This window comes from Urocitellus parryii, chromosome 4, assembly GCF_045843805.1.
Source record: "Urocitellus parryii isolate mUroPar1 chromosome 4, mUroPar1.hap1, whole genome shotgun sequence".
Classification (NCBI taxonomy): domain Eukaryota; kingdom Metazoa; phylum Chordata; class Mammalia; order Rodentia; family Sciuridae; genus Urocitellus; species Urocitellus parryii.
In genome coordinates, this window is record NC_135534.1 from 202,200,756 (window position 1) to 202,210,815 (window position 10,060).

At 41.6% G+C, this 10,060-nt stretch overlaps 1 protein-coding gene across 5 annotated transcripts in view; it reads right to left on the reverse strand.

The window, feature by feature from the left end:
• The window catches only part of Mapkap1 (MAPK associated protein 1), a 230,800-nt gene extending 221,405 nt beyond the window's left edge, over positions 1 to 9,395 (reverse strand). For all 5 annotated transcript variants that reach the window (XM_077797105.1, XM_026386354.2, XM_026386351.2 and 2 more), the window contains exon 1: positions 9,140 to 9,395. The gene's annotated coding sequence lies outside the window, so the exon portion shown is untranslated. The remainder of the gene's footprint in view (positions 1 to 9,139) is intronic.
• Between the last annotated feature and the right edge of the window lie 665 nt (positions 9,396 to 10,060).

Genomic DNA, 10,060 nt, shown 5'->3' on the forward strand with positions numbered 1-10,060 from the left:
AAAGACTCCTAGGTGTTGAGAGCCGCGGCAGAAGGGGCCCCAGCAAACTTCCAGCTGCCAGCTGATGATTGGCTCACAGCGGCCCCAGCAACTTCTAGCTGCCAACTGTGATGCTCACTGGGCTGTTTCCCCGCCCTTTCAGACCAGGGAGCTGCTCATTGGGGGACGTTTTTTGGCTCTGCCCACGTGACCCAGCCAATCGGCCTCAAGAGCAGAAGGAGTGGGGGAGGTGGAAAGGCTTGTGGGAAGCCGGTGGTGGCAGTTAGGCTCTGAGGAGCTGTTTTGTTTGGCGTGTGTGGGTCTAAAACTAAAGTTCGTTTCTTTTGACAAGTGGCTCCTGAATTGTGCCCAGCCAAACTGCGGCACCTAGGAATGAAATTATAAACTGAAAGACAAACATGGATTCTTTTTTTTTTTTTAAACATTTTTTTTTTTAGAGAGAGTGAGAGAGGAGAGAGAGAGAGAGAGAATTTTTAATATTTATTTCTTAGTTTTCGGCGGACACAACATCTTTGTTGGTATGTGGTGCTGAGGATCGAACCCGGGCCGCACGCATGCCAGGCGAGCGCGCTACCGCTTGAGCCACATCCCCAGCCCCAAACATGGATTCTTTTTAAAGCTTATAAATACTGCCAAAGCCCTTTTGGTAAGTTTTACAAATTTACATTCTCACTAGTAATATATGAGTGACCATCTTAACACCAACCTTTGACAGCAGTATTAGGGACTTATTAAATCTTTAAAATTCATATCATAAGGTTATATCTATAATCAAACACTCTCACAACATAATAAATAACAATCTTCTGCATGAAGTTTAAATGAATGGGAGAATGGCCAGAGCTAACAACAATACCAAGACAAGGGCCAGTTCCAACATCAGAATCTAAAGCAGCATGAAAAGTGGCAAAAACACCAAATTTAAAGTGAAACAGTTTGGCATGGGGGCATGCACATGTAGACCAGCCCAAGGAGGCTGAGGTGAGAGGAGCACTTGAGCTCAGGAGATTCAGGCCAGCCTCAGCAACCATAGCAAGACCCAATCTCAAAACATAAAAACAACAGAGTCAAAAACAAAACTTCAATGATGTGTCAAAATGCATTCTACTGTCATGTATAACTAACTAAAACAACAAAAACGTTCAAATCGTAGCTTTGCCATTATTGGTAGCTCTATATCTTGAATTTCTTTACTTCACCTGGCTTCAGTTTCAGCAACAGAAACAGGGAATACATAATATCCCTTGTTCTAATAACTTCAAAGGGTAGTCACAGGCACAGAAAAAAATAATATAAGCAACTGGAAGTGTCTGTTACTTAGTAGACTGATTCATTTAATAGCCTTTTTAAAAACATACTAAAACCCTTTTCTCAATAGTAGCTACTAGTTAGGTATATTGTAACTCACGAAGCACAATCAGAAATTAACAAGTCTAATTTCATGATCCAGACGTGAAACTGAGTCTCATTCCTTCATAACCACTACACAGTATTATTGCTTGTTACTAATATCCCAAATGTCTTATGTCCCTGAATGTGGGTACCTGCATCTCTCCAGATGTATCATGGTACTCACTAGATACATATATAAATGGCTTCATTTAGTCCACACAAGTACAGCATGAGATTTACATTACTGTCACCATTTTACAGATTGTCCAGGTCCCACAGCTAATAACTGACACAGCCAGTATTCAAATGGTAGAGTGCTTGCCTAGCATGTGTGAGGCACTATGTTAAATTGTCAGCACCATATATAATAAAGGTTAAAAAAAAAAAAAAAAAAAGATTCAAGTCCAAGGACTGGGACTGTGGCTCAGGAGTAGAATGCTTGCCTAGCATGCATGAGGCCCTGGGTTCAAGCCCCAGTACCTCAAAAAAACAAAAAAAAAAAAAGAAGGGCTAGGGCTGTAGCTCAGCAGCTGAGCATTTGCCTAGAATGTGTGAGGCACTGGGTTCAATCCTTAGCACCATATAAAAATAAAAAAATAAAATAAAGGCATTCTGTCCATCTACAACTACAAAAATTTTTTTAAAAAAAGATATTCAGGTCTGAACCTGTTTTTTAATTAATCTCCTGTATGTCAGCAAGTAAACTTTACAGATTTACTTTGCTTTCAAAAGACAGTCCTTCAAGAAGTTTTCTACCAATTACTCTGCTAAAATAATACTTATTTACAATACAGTACCTAAAAATGGGTCCACAGGGAACAAAGCATGCTATTTTTTTAATATCTGAATTTTTACACACCCCACTTTCTCTCCATTAATAATAGAAGCATATTCATAAATGTATACTCAAATATGGGGTATTATGAATCTAACACTGCATATACTTACGAGTAAATGCAACATTATGTTCAATTTATTTTACAAGCGATTACTATAACTTAATTCCAATAGTTATTCTAATGTCTTCTTGCTTTGTCCAGAATTTTAGGGTTTGTTTTAGTTTTGTAATGGCTTATCCCATTTTCTTTCAATTACTTAAAACTGTTTTCTACTTTTGACTCAAATTTTGTGTTTCCTATATTAAATCTATTTTCCCAATATATCTAGATGCTGCCAACTAGAGTTAATAAATCCTGATTGACTGCTCAGGATTTATATTCTTCATTTTTATATTCTATGTTATTTTCCTAATACAATAGAGTTTGAGTGAAAACAAGTATCTAGAAGATTAGTATTTCTTCAAATTTCACCTTGTGGAAGCTGGGTATTAAAATAAAAATAAATTAAACTTTTGGGCTGTGAACTCCCTGACCATATTTCTCTCATTCAGCTGGGTGTCTCTATGATCCTTTCAATCTTATATATTTATGTATGTATGTGTGTGTGTGACAAAGCACTGTAGAAAGCCTTTAGGCATTTGGGGAACGTCTAGCCCATCAAGGTCCTTCCCCAGAGAAAGTAAGGAACTAAAACAGAAGTTACTACTCAGTAACTCCCTACCTGCCATCAAGGGAGGAGGAAAAGGGCTGGGGCTGGGGGTCAGTGGTAGAGGGCTCACCTAGGACGTTCGAGGCGAGGCGAGGCACTGGGTTCGATCCTCAGCACCACATAAAAATAAGATAAAGATATTGTGTCCATCTACAACTGAAAAATATTTTGAAAGAAAGAAAGAAACAAACAAACAAACAAACAAAGAGAAGATGAAAACCATCTGAGATTTCTCCACTGGGGTCTGCAGTCATCAGTTAAGTGACTTTAAGCATGTCAACTAGAATCAGTTTGGCATCCTGAAAAGACTTCAGCAAGGTTTGAATTTTGCTCCTCATTATTAACCAGAAGGGGAAAAAATTTCAAAGATTTTTAATTTGACTTGACCAAAACCCAAGAGGTACCATTAGTGGTATTGCTATATTCAGAATTAAAGACCTTCTCACCGGGTCTGGTGGCACACACCTATAATCCCAGTGGCTCTGGAGGCTGAGGTAGGAGAATCACAAGTTCAAAGCCAGTCTCAGCAACTAAGCAAGGCCCGAAGCAACTCAGTGAGACCCTGTCTCTAAATTTAAAAAATACAAAAAAGGGCTGGAGATGTGGCTCAGTGGTTAAGTGCCCCTGAGTTTAATCCCCAATACAAAAAAAAAAAAAAAAAAAAAAAAAAAAGTTCTTCTAGTCTACTGCACTTTCTACTAAATTCTAATTCGTTGGATGTCAGCATTCATCTAGAAACATTATAATTAACCCCCTTTCCAATACACCTATCTCATAAGATTATAAATGTTAAAGGAAATAGAGATAAATAAATTAGATCTGGTAGCATCTAAAGTGATAAAAGCACCAAACGAAAGCACTGTAAGGTCATCTCATCACTGAACTCCATTCCTCCTGAAATTTAGCCTGATAATATAAAAATATTTTTTAAAAAAGCATTCATCCTTCTACTTCCTGAAAAATACCACTGCAAGTTACAATGCCCCCTTACTGGCAATCTACCAGACTTATGATCAATCATAACTACATTATGTTGTACCTCCTGATCTGAATGATGGGTACTAAAATTTCAGCAGCAAGCTAGGTGAGGTGGCACATGCAATCCCAACTACTCAGGAGGCTGAGCAGGAGGATCACAAATTCAAGACCAATCTGGGCAACTTCACAAGATCCTGTCTCAAAAAAAAAAGAAATAAAAAAGGCTGGGATGTAGCCAAGTTGGTAGAGCACACTGGGTTTAATCCCCACTTCTGCAAAATGATAATTTAAAAAAATCAAATTTCAGCAGCCAAGTAGATCAAGAGTTTATAATCAGGCAGCCTACAATTGTACACAGCCTACAAATGTGTTATGGTTGAATCTTTCCACCTCTAAGTTTTTCCCCCCAGGTTATTTTATTATAGCAACAGAAAGATAATATCATGCCCAATCATTTAAATGGCAAATTTTTAAACTAAGTACATTAAAATCCAGATTTCGTCTAGGCACAGTGGTGCATGCCTATAAACCCAGTAGCTAGGCAGGTTGAGGAAGGAAGATCGCAAGGTCAAAGCCAGCCTCAACAATTTAGCAAGGCCCTAAAAACTTCAGCGAAACCCTGTCTCAAAACATAAAAAGGGCTGGGACTGGCTCAGTGATTAAGTTCCTCTGGGTTCAATCCCTAGTACCCCTCAAAAAATAAAATAAATAAAATATAAAATCCAGATTTCTAGCATCTTTCAAAAAAAAGAAATCAGAAAACCTAGGAAACTGGGCCTACTTATTCACATGGCAATAAGCAACTAGAGTTTCTCCCTCATCTTTCCAAATACTTGGGACAACACACACCACCACACTTGGATACCTCTCAGCTGGGTATATGCTCTCCAGTTCACCAAGTCCCACCCTACTCATTATAATCCATAATGGATACAGTACTTCGGAGACTCCAGAGGAAGATGTTCAAAAGAAAACTAAGTTAATAAACACTTGTTTACTTTTTGGCCAGTTATTTCTCTTATCAACACACTTGAGTGTGACTTCTGGGTAACAGCCCCTAAGCCCTGAGCTACTCATGTTAAATGGGGATAATATTACCTACCTCACAAAATTATGATATTAAAGGAAATAGGCATAAAAAAAGCATTCAACAATGACTGAAATACAAACGCCTGAGTAGTTTAGATCTGAAATGTCCCCAGGGGCTCACATGTTGAGTGCAGCAATGTTCAGAGGTGGAGCTTTTGGGAAGTGATAGGATCATGAGGGCTATAACCTCATTAATGGATTAATTTACTGATGGATTCATAGATGAATGAACTATCTGGGAAGTAGTGGAAACTGTAGGAAGTGGTACATAGTTGAAGGGAGTGGGTCCTACATGGCATTCCCTTGACTGTCTCTTGTCCCAGGCGCCTTCTTTTCTCTCCTTTTCTGCTTCCTGGCTGCCATGGGAAGAGCAGCTTCACTCCACTGCACCTTTCCCCAAGACGTGCTGCCTTACCACAGATCCAGAAACAATGGAGCCAGCTGAGAGACTGAAACCTCTGAAATCAAGAGCCAAAATGAATCTTTCCACCTCTAAGTTTTCCCCCCAGGTTATTTTATTATAGCAACAGAAAGATATTATCAGGCCCAATCATTATAAACTCCACACAAGATCCTGAAATGTGTTAACTTCTGAATCAAAACTTCTCAAAAACTTCAAACTTCACAGAAAACATGATGTTGGGGTATTTTCAACTGGGAAAAATGTGACAGAATTCCTTGTCGTACGGTAATCTGATATCTCTTGCTGTATACTTAACAATAAAGCTTATATATCAGAATAACAGATTTCCAGCAAACTCTCAGCATGAATCATACAAATCCACTGAACTACAACTTTTCAGAATTGGCAAGAAGCCCCCCACCTTTACCACCAAAAAGAAAGAAATATATTTGAAGTGACATATTAGATGAATTTATTCAGTGCCAAGGCCACTTCCACTCCTCATTATACCTACTGCCAAGCAGCAACTGGCTCAGTAAAGCTAGGGCTCAAGGGCTGGCTCCTCTGAGACCTCTCCAGAGGATATCCCTCCACATCACAAAGAAGAGCAACATAGTGCAGTCCCATAGAAGAGACAGTCCATAATACAGCAAGCAAGGCCTCTAGCTCAGTACCACCAGCTGTATAAACAAGGGTTTTGTTCTTTGGCTTTTTGGTACAGGGGATCAAACTTAGAGCCTTATACATGTCTAGCACACATTCTACCACTAGGCCACATCCCTACCCCTCAAGGAAGTTAACCTCTTTGTGCCCCAGTTTCTCTAGTATACTAATAATTCCTTTCCATGTAGGAATAAATGAGATAAAATATTTAACACAATGCCAACACACAGTAAGTACTTGTTAGCTAACTCGTTATCAGTGTTTCTTTCTCCAGGTTCCACAGTACCCCACAGGAACTCTACCTTATTATCTATAGTACTTTACTAGTTCACCTGCGTACACGTCTTCCCCAGTGGAATGTCAACAATCTCAGGGTAGTGACCAGTTTTATTCCACTTTGTATCTCCAGAGTCTAATATTTTGCTGTTGAATCAATCATAAATCCTCAAAGTATTTATTAACTGGAAAACTTAGGAGACTGGAATTTACCTATATTGCCTGGCACTCTAGCCCTCACTGACCCTGACCCCAATTTGATCTCCAGCCTGCAAAAAGAAGTAACAGCTTGCTTTACTCGGGCTAGAAACTCATTCACCACTATAAAATCACATCACATGCATTATATCTTTGCATCTTACAGCTGTTATTTTGGAGGTAACTTATCATATATGGGTTGAGAATCCCTTATTCAAATGTTTAAGATCAGAAGCGTTTCAGAGTGTAGATTTTTTCCAGATATTGGTATATCTGTATAAACTTCATGGGTGAGCATTGCTAATTCAAAAGTCCAAAATCTGAAATGCTCCAAAACTGCATCTCATCTGTATAGACTTCATGGGTGAGCATTGCTAATTCAAAAGTCCAAAATCTGAAATACTTCAAAACTGCAGCTTTAAAAGTTTCAGATTTGGGAGCATTTTGGATTTTGGATGAGGAATGTTGAAACTTTGACAGGCTTTTTATATGAACTAGCTTATTAAATATTCACAGTGTTTCTTGAGGTCAGTATTGTCCTCTATTTGAACCCCTGGATGAGGAAAATGATACTTAAAGAAATTTGCCAAAGTTCATATACATAGTAAAAAGATCAGGAATGGAACCAGAAGTCCATGCTTACTCTCTACAAACTGTTTTCCTTGCTCATATTCAAAATTGAACTGGCCCAGGTATGGTCTCTTTGCCTTGGAAGATTAATCTTATTTACCTTTAAAGAATTCTCAGGGCTGGGGTAGTAGCTCAGTGGTAAAACACTTGCCTAGCATGTGTAGGGAACTGGGTTCAATCCTCAGCACCACATAAAAATAAATAAAATAAAAGGGAATAAAAAGAATTTTCAGTACCATTCATTTATAAACATTCATATTTTCCTCCTGATCAGTTGCTTCAATAAGTACTTGCACAAAGAGGTATGGTGTGAGAAAGAAGACAGGTAATGGGAAAAGCACAGGTCTAGGCATCAAACAGACCTAGGTGTGAATACTGCCTCATAGCATCTGTGTGATTTATCCTGAGTCCTCCTATTCTGTAAATTGAGGTTAAAATGATTAAACAAGAAAAAGTTATATGCGATATGTAACAGATACTGAGTTTATCTCACATTCTGGAGCATTCCTTAGCCATATCCCACCTCACAGAAGTTAACATCCTACACTACCATAACACAAAAGGAACTTTCACACTGTATATTTATCACTGTTGGAATTACTAATTTCCTTCCCTTTCTCATTAAATTGAGTTTCCTGTGCACAAAGCTGAGTCTTCTTTAAATTGCCTACTACTGCCATACTTTCTCAGTAAATATTTGTTAAATGAAATAATTGTGAATAAGTAGTGATTATGGGATTCTAAATGAGAAATACTTCCACCTGGGGCTGTCCAAATTGACTGAAGGACGCCAACTTCAACCAGGCCATGGATAGCATCTCAATAAGTAGAAACAGAAAATAGAAAAGCTTCTGGGCAGAGCAGGGAGAATGTCCCAGCAAAAACAAATGACACAGGAAAAAACAAAGGTGATTTGAGAGTCTACAGTAATGGGTTATATTGGGGATCTTTTCAGGCCTAACTGGAAAGAAAGCCAAGAGCCAGATCAGGAGTGTAGAGGAATGTGAGTGCAACCTGGCACACGCAGTAGTTAAGTATGAGCACACAGATGAATGGAAAAAGTCCCCCACAGACCCAGGAAGCCTGTAGGTGTGTACGCTGGAAAAGAAAAAAACAAGTACGAATTTATGGAGAACTCTTTCTGTATTTACTAAGCACCTTGTGTGGGATCACAGAACATGAGGAATAAAAACTATTCTTGTTCTACGCTAATAGGTTTTACCATCAGGGATCCACCCTTTGGGCTTGTCAAAATAAGAAGAATGTTGTCTTCAATGTGCCTGTCCGTTTGACCAAAAAAAAAAAAAGTTTTCAACTTTGCTTCTTTTGGTTTACAATGTGGTGTTTTGCACAATGCCAGATGGCTTCCAAAATAACTTGCATTCATTCAGATTGAAGTTTTTACCTATTTCAGAGCCAATTTGGGAATTTAGTTAAAGTTAAGCTGTTGAAGCTATATTTTTTTTTTCTTTCCTCCACACTTAAACACTTCTTGCCACTCCCACAAACCAGGAAAGTGAACTCAAGCTCGAGCGGCACTTCAGGGAGAAAAAGTCTGCAGACTGTTTGTCCCTTGTAGGTGGGAGGAGGGGCACTAGGAAACAGGCACTACACAGGCAATGCCTTAAAAACTGGATTTCACCGTATGAACACCAGGGCACCTAGATGTTGCCGAGTACAGGGCCAGAGTGCTGGAGCCAACTGCACACACGCCCCCGCCCCGACACTACCTGTCCTCCAGCTTCTCCCCTAAATCACACGCCCGGCTGGCAGGCTCAGGGCAGCCTCGACTTAGGGGAAGGGCCAGGAAACGGATGCTCCCAGGCCACCAGAGCAAGGGCTGACAGACGGCCCGCCGGGCAGCGCCGAGAGGCGGAGTGAGTGGGCCGCCAGGTCCCGCGCATGGGCAAGCTGGCTGGCTGGCGGGCGAGCAAGGGAGCTAGCGGCTGGGGCAACTTTTACCTGAAGCTGCTTCCACACTACGGGCCGGGTCGGCCCCGGGGCACGTTCCTGAGGGGAGGGCCCGGCTTCCCCACGCCTCCCGGTCCCTGCCCCGAACTCTGCACTCTCGGGATCCTCAGGACCGGCACTCCTACCGGCCCGCTCAGCTGCCGCTTCCCGGGCTCTCCCTCATACCCCTGCTGCTCGCCGCCGCCGGCCGGCCGAGCAGCAGCCCTGTTGCCCTGAGCCGCGCCACGACCCGGAACCGCACCCCGGCGCACCGGAAGTCCCTGACCGGGAAGGATCCTCTGGCTGGGGACGCAGTGCGCAAGCCCCAGAGCCGAGAACGTGGAGCAGCGCCCTCCCGGGAGGCGGGGCCAAGCGGGAGGCCCCGCGCATGTGCGCCGCTGCTCCGGGGCGGGAGAAGGCCTGGGCCAGCGATTGACGCGGGTTTCTGGCTAAGAATGCGGGTGCCCGCACCATCCTTAAACAGATATCAACGTTAGGGTTCTCTGTCAAATATTCTTTCTCCCCACTTCCACGGAGAAAAGTCCTCAGTTGTCCGTAAATGAGCGATGAGACAGCTTAGCCTCTATTATCCGAAAGACCTGGGTTCAAAGGCCAACTCTTAACCTGCTGCGTGTCCTAGGCCACCACACCTCCCCTCTCGTAGCCCACCCATAACCGTAGTTCCACCTCCAGAGCATACTGTGAAAATCGAATGGGAGGATGCTTCAGAAACACTCAACACACTGCCAAATAAGAAGCTATTTCTTTTTTCTTTCAAGTGCAGATGATAATAATCTTATGCTAGAGAACTACCAGGAGGTTTCGAGGAGATCTAAGAGGACTGACGCCGATCAGATGCTCCCATTTCTCAATCTCTCTCTGCCCTCTGGGAGTCAATGTCAGAAACCGTGGTGAAGGGGGAAAGGGGCCTTA